Source organism: Coturnix japonica, unplaced genomic scaffold, assembly GCF_054131305.1.
Source record: "Coturnix japonica strain WE unplaced genomic scaffold, WE-NBRP24 Scf147, whole genome shotgun sequence".
Taxonomy (NCBI): Eukaryota; Metazoa; Chordata; class Aves; order Galliformes; family Phasianidae; genus Coturnix; species Coturnix japonica.
This window is the reverse complement of record NW_028189050.1, coordinates 63,796-77,158: the sequence shown is the minus strand read 5'-3', so window position 1 is coordinate 77,158 and position 13,363 is coordinate 63,796. Positions and strand designations below refer to the sequence as shown.

At 42.1% G+C, this 13,363-nt stretch overlaps 1 protein-coding gene and 1 long non-coding RNA gene across 2 annotated transcripts in view; one reads left to right on the top strand and one right to left on the bottom strand.

Moving 5' to 3' along the window:
* Window positions 1–13,363, bottom strand: part of LOC146751077 (cytosolic carboxypeptidase 4-like) — a 94,185-nt gene that overhangs the window by 23,724 nt on the left and 57,098 nt on the right. The window lies entirely within an intron of this gene.
* LOC146751078 (uncharacterized) lies at window positions 331–2,668 on the top strand. The gene is made up of 3 exons (XR_014941940.1): window positions 331–623; window positions 794–885; window positions 2,036–2,668. It is a non-coding gene; the product is annotated as an uncharacterized LOC146751078 (long non-coding RNA).

The following is a 13,363-nucleotide window of genomic DNA, read 5'->3' as shown; positions in this document are numbered from 1 at the left end:
TCTCTAGTAGGGACGTGCAGGCAAAGAAATGCAAAAACAGGACTGGGATTATCAACATCACCTTTCCAAGAGGACTCCTTCAAGCTGTGGATCCTCACATGGAAGAGCCCTGACTTTGAATTGTCTGTGCATGCTTTTTCACTACTTAAAAAAATAAAGACCCAACAAAAAAGTAACACATCAAGGGCCTACATAGGAGTAATCCGGTGTAATTACTGGTAGTTTCTCACAAGCAGTGAGATGGCAAGAGACCAAAAAAAACCTCCAAAACCACAAAAGAGTCACCGAAAATAACCCAAAGAAACTGCAAAATCCCTCATCTTTGGCATTTAGTGATCACATCATGTGTTACTCCTTAATGCTATCACACCAGGGGTTGAATCAATTGCTGAACAATTGCAGCCTTTGTCAGTATCAGCCCCGTGTGCTTTTGAAGCACAAACCATTTCTGCAGCCAACCTTCTGACAAGAACTCCAATCCCATTTCCAAGACTGTTTCCTTAGCAACTGCCATAAGTCCGTGCTCACAGCCCTGGCACCAGCCACAAGCACAGTGTGTGCTCCACACCAGCATGGCCTGCTCTTGACCCTTCACTCGGTGTTTGTTACTGCACATCTTACAGGTAACAGAGCCCATATATTATATATATTATATATTATATATATATAATATACCAGTAACTGATAACAGGGGGCTGAGCTCCAGTCTCCTGTTTCTTAGTAGTTAGTTTTGTTTTGCCTTCTTTAATTTGTTTATGTTTCCTATGTAAGGTTGCACTTATAATTTCTCTAGGATCTTCTGCACAGCTGAGAGAAATTGGGAGCCAACAGCATGGAGGTGGATGGAAAAAAGAGGCTTCCCAAGTGACCATCTACAGCTCCCTTGTAATGCTTTTTTTTGGTTCATGTTTGTTAGAGGCCACAAAATGTCTTACAAGGCGAATGCCTTCACTTCAACTCCAGCAAGTCCAGCATGTACAAATAAAATCTAACATTAAAGCAGCCCTATCTGATAACAAACACATTTTCCTATAGTAACCACATTGAAATTCTGCTTGTTTTCTCAAGCTATATGAATAAATATGAATAGGTAATTATAATAATGAATAATGAACAAATAATGCATTATTTTGAGCTTGTACATATACTGAGTGGTTGGACAGCTAGATAAGCAGAGGACGTGCCTAGAAGAGCACACAAACAATATGAGAAAACAGAGCCTCCCTGCCAGGCGTAGACAAAGGACTCTGGAGATCTGACTTCTGCTCTCAGAAAGTCTCTTAAATATCTTTAAAGCAGTCAGCAAATCTCTAACACCATTTCTTCTCCCATCCTAATCACTGCAAGCTTTGCTAAGTAAGAGCCAGGTGCAATGAACTATAGTAATTATTAATAATGGGAAGAAAATAGATGAAGAGGCTTAGAGGAACCAATGGTCATTAATACAAAACAACGAGGGCCTAGCAGCTCTACATAGATTCCTCACTTCCATTATTTTACTTCAGAAGACATTTTAGTGTGGCAGTTACAATTGGCAGGTGGAAATGGTGACATTTCTGAGCAAAAATAAGTCACTTCCACAGCAAAGGAATTATTCTCTCAGGGGTAAAAAATACAAGGAACATCTTGGGGCTTTCCCTGGGGTGTATCTTAGGGTCCTGTTTCCAGGATCCAGGCAGCACACTAAATACCTATCAATCCAGGAGATGCGAATAGTGACAGTGCTAAAACTCAGCCTGTGGGCTTACAATTCCCCAGGGTTTTATTCAGGATATGAAGAGGCCTTAGGAAACTATGAACAGAGAAATAATAATAATAAAAGTATAATACACCTGAGAAGCCTCAGACAGTAAGTGCTCATGCTCTGAAGTTAGCTGCTTTATGATGGACCCATATTGCTTCGAGAACAGACAGCTCGGGAATAACAGCTGGAAACCTCAGCTAGAACATTACAAGTTAACACATTTAATTCACTTCAAACACAGGCAGTCTTTTATTTTCCAACTCAGACAATGCTCTCCCTCTTCTTCCTCAGCTCTCAGCAGAGGCAGGAGCTGGAGCTGCATTGGTGACTACCATTAAAGTGAAGATGCTGACAGAACTGATGCATCAAACTAACAGCATTAATGATATCTGCCAGCAGTGCCAAGAGCTGGTGCTCTGGGTAGAAACCAGCCCCTCCTGCCTTGCTTGAAATTCTTGAAATTCTACAAGAGATAAAGAAAGAGAAGTGGTGAACTTTTGATTTTGGTTAAGAAGCTCCACAGCAGTCAAGCTGGATTGTTTCTACTCACAGTGACAATATATAACCCGTTTGCCACTACCATGCAGGAGGAAGCTGTTCTACCTGCCATCAGGTCCTCTGCAATGTCCTGAACTCTCAGAGACCCTATCTTTCCCCATCACAATCCTACATGGCTCCATCCTCCTCTGGAGGCATCTGTATGAGAAGCGGAGTGCAGTGCAGTCTTCCAAGCCAGCAAAATCTAAGCAAAGTCTGAATCAGAAAACTGTACCAGAAAGCTGCAGACAAGATCATCAGTCTTAATTAGTTTAGCCTCATGGATATGCTAACAAAGGTATTCTTCTTTGATGATCAGCTCATATCTTTGCATAGTTTCTGCTCTTCATAACATGAAAGTGCCAGTCTGGATCAGCATTGGCTCAATACACACACACATTGCTGCGCAATACAAATATGCCCACTGGTCCCCTGGGCCCCCTCATGCATGTCTTTTGAAGACATAATGTTAAAGGATAACAGGTTTATAGTTTCCTGGCTGTTATAAAGAATAATGGAACTAGACATTATTTGCTAATCTCTTCTCATTTTTTCATACCACAGCAGACAGTATGGTAAGAGACATCACCATGCTCTAATATCTGGATGTATCTGTATATATGATTTGGTGGGAAGAAACATTCCAGAGGAACTCAACATGGCTAATCAGATGAATTAAATGAACACAACCTATTAGCTCTTGGTCTAGTTAAACCAGTACATTTGTTCTCTGCCCAAACTGTTTTTATCATAACAGGGCAGTGAGGTGTTCATCTGCATCTCCTAAATGACACTGTGTCACAGTAATAGGAAACACGGAAGGAGGGGGAAAAATAAGAAAGCTATTCCGTGATTTATCATTTGGCCAAGATAATGGCAATAAAAATTCTCCTAATGAAAGTTGATGAAATTATACCGGAAAAAGAGTTCATTCGCATTCAGCACTGATGCATCAACTATATATTCACAACTAAATGCTTCCAACGTCTCTCAATTTACCTAAAAACACATCACAGGCTAAGAGACAATGTAATGGGAAAACTTCGTTATTCATTACTCATATGCTTTAAACAACCCCACAAGCCAAAGGCAGCGATAGTTTCATAACACAGATATTGTTGAAGGTGGAAGGACTCCAGAAGTTAAATTAGAATTTTCTCTCTCCACCAGGGTAACAAGAGCTGCAGTTAAACTGGAGTTGAAAGATATTAATAAACACAAGTAGACAACAGATTTCAGAGCCATCATTTTTCTCTTGCGTTCAGAGAAAAGGGATCTTTGGCACACAGTACGGTCACTTTTGGGCACTGTTCAATCCTTGAGGCAATATTTTTCCCTGCAAACTTACTTCCAGTCAACACATACACACACACATGCAGAGTATACTCTGCATCTCAACAGCTTTACACATGCACAATGGTTATGCCCTAAGGCTGGGTATAAATAAATTGGCAGTCTGGTTTCCCACTAATTCCATCAGTGAGCTCTCCATTGGAATACTAATAGAAACTACTTCGAGGCTGCACAGGACAAACCACACAGCTGAATGAAACATTTGGTGCCTGCAGATGAAATTTTAGCCTGGGCCAGCCCCAAAAGATAGTGTCCTTTAAACCCCTGTGAAAGAAAACATGCTGATGCACAATGGGGAACCAGCTATTGAGATGAGGACAGTAGGGAACAAGCCAGTTTTTCTCATGGCCCAGAGATCCCTAAGCAGTAGGTATGACATTCTAAACAGACAAAGTTTAGGGGATAGAAATTTGGGCCAAAAGATTTCAAAGGGATTAAGCAAGCAGAAAAGGCTGAAGATGGAGAAAAAAAATTGGGTAGCTTGAATTTCTAGAAAGATGAGAGGGGTTGAGTTAAAGACAGAAGATAAAAGGACTGGAGAGATAAAAGGATGAGAAAGAGGGAGGGGTGGTTGAGGTCAGTGGATGCTGATGTGGAGGAATGATAACAAGAGGAAAACTAATGGAAACCTCAATCCCCATCTCACTGTTGGAGAGGTGTGCTTCGTTATGAATGCCCATCCTCGCTTTCCTCAGTACTTTGGCTACTAGGTGAGGAAACAAGGCCCAGCTTGCTGTCAACCCTCCCTGAAAATCTGCTGAATTTAGCTGATGCTCTGATTCAGCTGGGACTGAGCAAACTTCTTTGTTTCGTCACAAGATGGGTTATTGATTTGTCATTCAAACGGACTCTTTCCCTGGCTAAAGATGCTACAGGCTAGATTGTTCAAGGGATGGAGGAAAGCAGATCAGAGAGCAGAAAGAGGCCTGAAAGGCCTGTTTGTAAGAGAACTGAGGATTTAGCAAATGGTAAAACTGGTTGTCAAGTTCTACTTATTCAGATAGCATAGATAGCCAACCAAAGTAAGCATAAAGATGGGGATATATTCTCATCACCCTCCCCCAGAGACTGCACACTCACACAGAGCAGTAGTGGTTGGGTATGGAATGCTTCCATACTTGCTGGATGCTGGTGCACCTCTTTCGCATTGCTTCCTGAGATGGAAGGTAGTACATGGTACCAGAAGGTCCAGTTTTGCCAGATCACTTCTTGGGTATCACTGGGACCAATGCATACATTTATGTGGGGCATAACTGTGAAAAGTGGCTGAATCAGGAATAAAAGATGGACAAAAATAGAAAGCAAAACCAACGTAGATGAGCCATAAAGAAGGTCCAGAGGGCAAAGAACAAAAGTAGTGGGAATTGTCAGTATGTTTTTGTTGTTGTCATTGTTTGTTTGTCAGGAAAAACAACAACAACAACAAAACAGAAAATAAATAGAAAAAATAAGTGCTATTTCTTGAAAGAAAACAAATAGTGCTCCAGATAATTAACTCTCCTACTTGGCAGACAAGAAGAAGAAATGGGGAAACTGTTCAAGGTCATACAGTGATTCTGGGGCAGTGTAAGAAAAGAAAACTACTTTACACTGGTGACAACCAAGTGCTTTGTTCAAGAACATTTCTGTCTTTAATGCAGGTTCCAGTACTGGCAACAGGTTAACTGCTGTTACCCCATCTGACTGTGCCTTCAACATTCATCTGTAGTCTACCCACGGCTTTCTCTCACTCGTACACCTTCTGCTGTGTGAACTCTATGGAACCTGGAACAAGTCACAGCCAGGTTATAGCCTGAGGTGCCTGAAGATTAAATGTGAGGTGGAGCTCTAAGTACATCTGAGAGTCTGTGTCAAATGAATTAGCTCATAAAAGCAGTCTGGGAAAGCAAGAAGTTGAATTTTTGCAAGTCCTAAATTGGCAGTTTAATCCCTGGATCACTTTTCCTCCCTCTCTACTTCCACTTCTCTGCTTGTATGAATAACTTCAGCATACAGAAAAGTGAGCAGACTCCAGGCCCACCCAAGCATTTTCAGCTACGAGTTTAACTCATTTGGCCATATTTCACCGTGGGAGTTAAATAACTTCCTAATCCTGGCTGGTGATCACCACATGCTTGGCAACAAAAGGATTTATGATGTTTATTCTGGCTAACGTAAATACAGATGCTATTCAGAAAGCGTCTAACCTGTTTTGAACATTCTTAGTACAGTATTTGTCTCCATAATGTCATTCACTATCAGGTTCTCCTGGTTAATTATGTGTTATATAAAGAACCAATTGTATCTTTTCATGAAATGCCCTCCATATTGTTCTATGTTACACAACACCTTGTTATTTTTCTGTGTGGCTTTAAAGCAGAGCAAGTATTTATAGTTACTGGGAAATTACAAAGTAGATTTTATTTTGAAATTCACTATACTATAATCTGCAATATAGAAAGCTTTGAAGCCTTTCCCTCTTACTCTGATAAAACATATGCCATTCTGCCCATCCCAGAGGTGATGAAAATATGTATTGACCAAAATGACACAGCAACACTAGTACGCTTTTCTTCCCCATACAAAATAAGACCCCATGATGGATCATGGTATCACTTTTGCACCAACATAATGATTTAGGCACTAGAGTGCATTTAGAAAGAAGCCAGCACAGCATGACCCAGACATCACAGCATGCTCCAGCCTGATAGCTGTCTGCCCCACAGGATCTCTGGTGCTCTGTTCCCATGCTAGCACATTACAGACACAAGCAGACCGGCAAAGCTGCATGTTGGCCTGATAGCAACGTTACATGGAGTGGAATTTAATGGGGTGGCGAGTTTGCTTCCTGCTATGCTGCCACCAAATATCCACATCACTGTGAAGCCTCTCCCCAGCACAGTGCTGAGTGTTACTGCTGAGCTCTCTGCACTCTTTCCCTTTCTCTCTCAATAGCTCAAGTATCACTAATACTCTCCCATATCGAATCTGCCTTCCAGGCCACTGTGTGCTTCCTCTAGCCCCCCCTTTCATTATCTCTTTTGCCTTACAAAGAAAATAACTCATAACAGACAAAGCAGTCCAAAGGAGGTACTACCATTCACGTCTATAGGGATATTATAGCATCTTCCAAGCCTACATTTTCTCACATACACAAGCATCTTACTCACTTTCTTCTTTATTGTTGCTGCTGCACATGGCACAGATATCTTTATTGAGCTGTCTTTCTAATCGCTACTTATGTTTTCCTGAACAGTCAGAGCTAATTCAGAACCCAACCATGTGTTTGAATGCTTTAAACTATTCCTTCAAACATGCTTTACCCCGCCACCGTCTGTATTTTATCTTCCATTCCCGTAACCACAGTCTTGCTGTCCTCCTTCCTACTGTATAATTCATATCAACTGCAAACAGTAAATCTTAGCATTTTACTGTTCTCCTCATTTCTCAGTCATTAAAGAAATACAGACCAAAACAGAGTGGTAGCTGGAGTCACCTTACTATCCATTTCTTCCCACCCCAGTGATGATTAATACATCCCACCTATTTTTCCAGACTTTTAAGTAGATTTTCACTATACAAATGACCCTTTTGTGCCTCACCCCAAAACTCCAATCCCTTTGGGATTTCTTTTGGGTGAGGGAAACTCTCTTCTCCTTAGTTCTGACTTAACTAGGATGTCCACCAATGCTGCTCACTTAAATATGAGTCTTAACAAATGACAAACTTTGTATACTGCATCTCCCTTCACTCATGCCATCAAGGCAATTAACTCAGTCACTGTGCTTCCCTGCCCTTGTGTTTCTCGTAGGTTTTTTCTTTTTTTGGTGGTTCTCAACCTCTGGAGTAAATTTTAAAACATAAGGAATCAGAATGAGCACATTGTTTAGCATGTTTGAGATGTCTGCTATCTACCCCACTGGCCATTATTAATGATTTTACCAGTTTGAATCTTCAGTTCCTTTGTTCCCTTATAACTCTTACAGCAATAAAACCTGAGGTTTACCTGATTCTGTGTGTTGTAGCCTTGGTTGAATATAAAATAACACCGACAGATAACGTGCAGACATTGTCTTCCTGCATAAAACAGCCAGAGTGGTCCCACAGCATTCTGCTCTGTGCCTGTCCTGGCTGCCTACCAGCTCTGCCAACATGCCTGTGGCCCCAGGACAGCATAAATAGCTCCAGCATGCATCCAAATCTCAGCCTTCACAATTCCTTATTATTCCAGTCCTGAGGGTCCACTGTTTCCTTCCAGAGCCTTTTGATTATGCCTTGGAGCATGCTTCTTTTTTCCAGATCTAAGTCTGTTCTATACTAAATCCCTCATTTCCTCTGACTCCTGCTTCCATTGGCACCAGAGCAAAACTTCTACCCGATGGCAGTCCCCTTGCCTGGGCCACGCCACACGCCAGCTCCTGCAGTTAAATTGCCATGCACATATTCACAGTTCAGCCCAAGACCTTCTCTTTGTTGGTCTCCTTAAACATTTACTTTAAACACGTCTTCATAAAGAGACTCATGAGTGAGAGGTAAGGGCACAGAGCCATCTGCAGCTCTGAGCCTTCCTTTCTCGTTTCTCAAATTTCACATATATTGTATGGCTGTCCCCTTACACTGCGCCTTTTCCCCTATATTATGAAGGATTCCTCATGTCAATTTTCTATCTTTTTTCATTTCACAAGTTCTCTTTGGTTATCTTCAGCCAGCTGCCAAAGCTGGTTTCCCCACCTAACACACTTCCAAGTGATCAGTGACAGTAAGCAACTACAATTCCAGAATTCATTGTATTAGCACTTCTAAAGCAACAAAGGAACCATTGATTTCCCAAGCCAAGGATACACAGGAAAGCACAAAAGGCATACGTGCCCAGTTCAGATCAGAGAGGAAAGAGACACACTGTTTGGTGAGGAATCCAGCCTGGTAACTGCTCCCTTTGAAGGTGAAGGATGGGAGTACAAAGAAGGGGCTTGTTGGCTGTGTTCTAATGGGTGTTAGCATAATTATTCTGATACAGGATGCTTCTTGCAGCTTGAATATGTCAGAAAGTTACCTTAACAGACGTATTTTACCAAAAGGCCCAGGGAGAAAGAATGATCTTTTTACAAGAAGGTTGGGTTAGGAGGGACATCCTGTGAAGGGTCTTGGGAATACAGACCACACAACCAGATGCCAGACATCAAGATAAGTTCCTCCAGGTGAAACAGTTGCCACCAGCTGCTAACCAGGATTTATAGGTCTGCGGAGTCCAAAGGCTCACTTTATTGCCAACCCAGATGTCCGCTGGTACAAGTAGTCTGATGACTGATGGGGTTTTTTTAAACCACTCTTTTGGCTGAGAATACGATTAGTATCAAAAGAAAGGAACCAGCAAACAAAAACAACAGAGATCAAAACTGAATATTCTACATTATTACAGCAGATATGAGCCCCTGTTGCTTGCCCACAAGGAACCTACCAGCAGCATGAGCTCAGACGTTTGGACTTGTTTACCAAGGATGAGTGTCAATTAGACACAAACTTCTTCAAACCACCTATAAGCCTTTACTGCTCTTATAATCCCACCAGCAAAGGCTTACTTTAACTTCTCCACTTACTGTGCTTTTGGAAAGAAAGAGAAAAAGAAATCAGGTGTTTGAAGGCTGTAAGGAACAGACTGAAGAAAGGGAAACAAGATCAGAGAGACAGAAGTAGGGTGAGGGGGAGGCAACTATCTCTATCAAGTGGGATAACTGATGTGACTCACACAAAAGCAGCTTATATTTCCTCTTGTTCTGCAATGAATATTTCCACTTTGTCTTTTTCAGAGGAGACCAGCCAGAAGCAAATGCACAGCAGCTGAGTAATGCCTCAACCTCCAGAGCATCATGCAAAAAGAGAAAGACATGTAGGCCTCAGAAGAATAAACTAAGTTTCTCTGAGTCTTTGGAGACCTACTGACCGTTCACAGTGTGACGCAGGCAAACCTGTATTAACAGAGAAGATGCTGACTCCAGATTATAGGCTTTCAAGACTTCTTATCTTGCAGCTGTACTACCTGAGAAAATTTGCATAAGAACAAGCTGCCTCTTTCTTAGAAGTCTTTTTCAACCTGTTTTTATGATTTCCACTTAAAACGATAATCCTCTGTTTGTGACACTGCAATCATTTCTACTACAATCAAGTGTTCCATCCAGAAGGAGGATTACTGTCTCGGTTTGGGGAAGTAATATGGACCTCAGAAAGAACAAAGCAGCCAGTTTACAAGCAAATGACCTTGATAATAAAGAAAAAAAGAAAACAAGAGCGTGTATGATCAGATCTGCCTCTTCCAAGAGACATCTGATGCACTTCAGGCTCACAAGAACTGGTATTTCCTCAATATGTTCATACAATGGAGCTGGAAAAATTGGCAATGCCTACCTTCACTGTGCCAACCCAACATACACTCAGATTTTTCCTTAGACAACCTACCAACGTTTTAAATGTGAACACTGGAGACACGTATACAATAAACCTAGCACAGTACACAACGCCATGCATTTAGCACCATGTCTTTTGAGGAGGAGCATCGCCTCACATGGTGCCGAGTGTCAAACAACTGTTCTAAATCATTGCCACTGGCAGCTGCTCTGAAATCCAAAGAACAAACGGTTAAAATAAATGAAAGCAAAAGCCTTTTTCTTTCTCCCCCCAAGAAGATAATTTAGCATGACTTTCCACAGAACAATTTGCATGGGATTACCCACAATACACTGCATTATGGTAATACTCGACAATCTCTGATGCATATTAGACTGGCAGTGTTAAAAATCTGTCAAAGGAAAAATAAACGATACGGGAAAATGATGATGTAAGACAGGACAGTAAACACTCTGCACTTGTGTAATCTGCCAAAATTCACTCCAAAATTGGCCTGGGAAAGAGAATGAGAGAGTATTGCGCACTCGGAACAGCTTTAGGGAACATTCCCAACTCAAGCAGAAAACAATACCTGACTGAGACACGGACGTAATCACAGAGGAGTGGAAAATACAACAGATCCGAATGAGGAGCTGAATAGGAAACACGGAGTGATTTTCTTCATTTCTTTGATTTCCCACTGGGCAGTAACCTGGAGGGAATCTTCCCTCTTGTTCATCCAAAGCAGGTTCGGTTCACTACCCTTCACTACACACGTTCACTCAGTCTGCCTTCTGCTCCTCTCCAAGCCCCTCTGTATCTTCTTCTGATGCTGCTGGTGATCCTTAATGGACTCTGCACAGTCTCTGTGTTCAAAAGTGTTTGTCCCAAAACAATGAGCCCCAGAGCTGTATTAGTCGCAGAATCCAAACTACCAGCACCTCCTGCCCTCAGCCATGGTTGGCTGCTCAGCCCTTCAATACACTTCACCCAGAGAACAGGGACGCTAAGGATTTCTTGCACCGACCTCGTACTTTCCTACATAAAAAAAGCTGCAGGAAAATAGTATCAAATGAACTGATTTTGCCAGTTCCATGCATCATGTTCCTAGTAATTCAAGTAATTGTCTATCACTCCTCAAATCCCTAAGAATCGTGGAATTATAGATTCTTAGCTTAGGTTGGAAGGGTCCTTAAAGATCACAGAGTTCCAACTGTCTGCCATGGGCTGGTTGCCCCCACCAGCTAAGGCTGCCCAGGACACTAAGACACATTCCCCCAGGACACTAAGGGGGAATGAGGCATAGGTTTGGCCAAGAGGTGGGAAAGAGAGAAGTAGCATTTTCCATGTGGGTTTATTCAGTAATTCTCTCACCACTAAGTTGCAGAAAATGGAAGGAAAAAAAACCACAACAACCAACAAACAAGCAAGGGATGAGGCCAAATTATATTGCTGAAGAGGAGTTATAGAGATTAGTGTAGTAATTAATCAAGACAACCATGTCAGCAAGGGTCTGACCTTTATTCCTGCCCTAGTAACAGCTTTGTCCCCGATGACTTTTGGCTTGCATGCTAAAGCGATTTAGATACATCCCTCAATTAATCGCAGGATATCCTCTGGGAGATAGGAGAGCAGTACTGCAAGCTGCCAACAGGGATGCTGAATCAGAGGAGGAGTGACCTAGTGAAGGGCACCTAGTGAAGGACATCAGCAGAGATGGGGAGGTAACCCACAGTTCTCTTTACCTCCTACACTTCACCCCTCACTGCTGGAAGCAAAATTGTTTGAAGCATCTAATTCGAGATCCTGCCATATTTTAAAAGATTAAGATTTCCAAAAAATAAGAAAAATAATAAGAGTGTCTTAAAATAACTTGCGTCTTTTTCTGTAAAGAAGCAACAGCACCACATCAAACTCACTCAGGCAGGATGACAGGCAGCTGCAGAGATCACGGCAGCAGTTGCTTCCCTCTTCTCTCTTTTCTTGTGAGATAAAGACCTTCTATCAGGCAGATGTGCTGCCAATCCCACACTCGTAGAGAGTGTGGAGTCCCTTGCTCAGTGTTTTGGGTCACCTGCAGCTTCTAGAGTAACTAGCAAGCACTACTCTCTGACAAAGAACCTCAAAGCTCTGCAGATGCAGTTGTGCCCCTGAACATATGGGAGGGGAGTACCTTCTATCCTGCCCACTAGGGACAGACAAGTGGAATCTGAGCTCTCTCAGAAAGGCAGTGTACAACTACAGACCTTCAGTAAATAGAAGGACTAAAAAGCTACACATTCAGGAGAGTGGTGAAGCTCAAGATTGGCAAGAGATAGAAACAACACTAGGAGACGTCTGCTTCTATTAGAATAGCTATTATCACAGCAACTGAATACCTGAATCAGTTTTTGTCTCCTAAGAAAAATAACAAACGCATTTGCCCATCAAGTTTGTCCATTATGGCAGTTAGAAGCAGAGACTGTCAGAGCTTTATGCATGTGAATTAAAGTCCCTGTCAGGATCTTAGCTAGTCAGAGTGAACAGAAGCCTTAAATTAATAGCTTAAGTTACAAAACTCAGAACAGCTAACACACATGTTGAGTACACCCAGCTGGTTGTGAGGTTTTCAGATACTTGTCTGAATGAACCCCAGATCTCCTGCTCAACACAGACAGGGTCTCGTATAAAGTCTGGAATAGATTTTCTAAGGTTTATTTTTAGCAGCTGTTCCACAGTTCTGATACAGAACAGAGACAACCCAGACATGATACTCTGATGGTGAAATGAATCATTCTTTCAGAGCTCTGAAAGCACTAACAGGCCATAAAGGTCCTCAGCCAGACCCGCCTGGGGCCTTTACCCATACCCTCTACCTATTCTAAGAGCCCCACTTCAGCTTAGGGCTCTGCTGTAAAACTGCAGGTCTGTAGCTCCTGTAGCAACGCTTACATGCTTTTACCTGAGCACACCCTATGGTGTGTATATGGTGTACCCTATGGTGAGACTCTGACTCACAGAACTGACTTCCCAGCATCACCTTGTCACTGTGGACCTGCCAAGTGGTTTCTGAGCTGTTTGATCCCACAAACATCACCCTGAATTACTAACGTGTGTTTTCACTTTGGATCTGCTACACTACCATGGACTTGCCTAATAATGTGGACTCGTGGCTGAATCCAAGTACTCTTCAGAAGCCTGGTCTGCTTACCTTGCTTGGAGACAGTGAGACTTGGCCTTGGCTGCCAAACAGAGACTATCTGGTATTATCTCAATTTCTCCTACTGCTAGCACTGACCCTAATTCTTTTCTCAGAAGAGGCACACATACTATTTTTCTCCCATATACCTCAATACAGAGATTACAACATCCTAAACCACAATTAGATTA